Source organism: Penaeus monodon, chromosome 29, assembly GCF_015228065.2.
Source record: "Penaeus monodon isolate SGIC_2016 chromosome 29, NSTDA_Pmon_1, whole genome shotgun sequence".
In the NCBI taxonomy this organism is placed as follows: Eukaryota; Metazoa; Arthropoda; class Malacostraca; order Decapoda; family Penaeidae; genus Penaeus; species Penaeus monodon.
The window spans coordinates 21,704,218-21,705,508 of NC_051414.1; the positions used below are offsets into that span (position 1 = coordinate 21,704,218).

Genomic DNA, 1,291 nt, shown 5'->3' on the forward strand with positions numbered 1-1,291 from the left:
TCCTCTGACATGTTATTACAACCATAAATCGCAACTTCATTACGTCCTAAGATAGTTTTAATGCGCAATTACTCAAAGAAAATTGTATGAGGAATGTGGTCATACAAATAATGAAGTGCGGGATTACAAATGTTATGTATCTGGCTAATGCTATATGCTTACGATTACCATAAATTTTAACTTGATAATAAAGTTCATAACCTAATGATACATCCGTTGAAACGACATAAGAAGCAATCACCCATATCGCTCGGCAAGAAAAAAAATATATAGATATATCTATCTATCTCTATGGGCATAATATCCATGATGTTGAATCAATATCTCACTACGAACAATAAAGATAATTATTTGTTTCTATTTAAACCTACATTTGACAAATTAAACGCTCGTTTGATAACAGAGTTCTCAGCTGATTGAAGACAACAAATCGAGATTTAGCAGAAGAGGGAGACAGGTGTGGCCAAATACACATAATAGTAATTTAATTCCTTTTGCATTTGAATTATCAGTTCCTTTCATAGTACTAGATAATCTGAATACACAAGAATACGCCTGGAATATAGAAATATGATTGTATGTTAGTCCAGATCTGCGATATTGCCACATTGCCGTCACGAATCTATCCTCGACGAAGCAGAGTGCAGAACCAGATAAGGATTTCCTCAAGGAACTGCAGGAGCGGAGGTAATGGTGAAGATATGATCAAGACAGAACTGGATTTCATTTCTTATTTGCTTTGGTGAGTTTTGTTTGATTTATATCATTATTTGTATTACTATGCAGTGGTGGTCTATCGTTATCAGTTGTATATTTCATTATTATTAATGTGCATTTGGTTTTCTCTATCGCTCGGTGACATTCTTTCTGATTTTCTTTTTATTTATTACAGCTACCTTGTTTTAGTATCTTTCAAAATATTTCTCTCTAGGAATTTAGTTTGAAGAATTAATATGAGAAAACTGTAACAAAGGATTGGCTGACTTCACAAAAATTTAGCATTTATATATACTTAAGTATTAGCTGGTTGATGTTATGATTTTTTGTTTATTTGATTCACACAGTTATCCTACTCTGCAATTATTAGTATTTGTTCCAGTTATTCACTGTCAAATGTGAATCTGTTGTTTTCAATTGTAAATGATTGGCTCAGGAAGTAAGCAAAAGTATCAGTAATTGTTGCCGTATGAACCAAAATCCTTCCAAATCAGAAGGCTTTGACCTCGAACTCCTACCTGATAGCTGTGGACTTAGTCTCTATGTAGCAATTTTCAATGATCTATTCTTGCAC

The 1,291-nt window shown here is 33.1% G+C and overlaps 1 protein-coding gene across 1 annotated transcript in view; it reads left to right on the plus strand.

Moving 5' to 3' along the window:
• Nucleotides 1–416: 416 nt before the first annotated feature.
• LOC119592015 (ras-related protein Rab-4B-like) overlaps nucleotides 417–1,291 on the plus strand; it is a gene marked incomplete at its 3' end in the record, with an annotated part of 19,421 nt that continues 18,546 nt past the window's right edge. Inside the window, 1 exon segment of the mRNA XM_037940795.1 lies at nucleotides 417–742.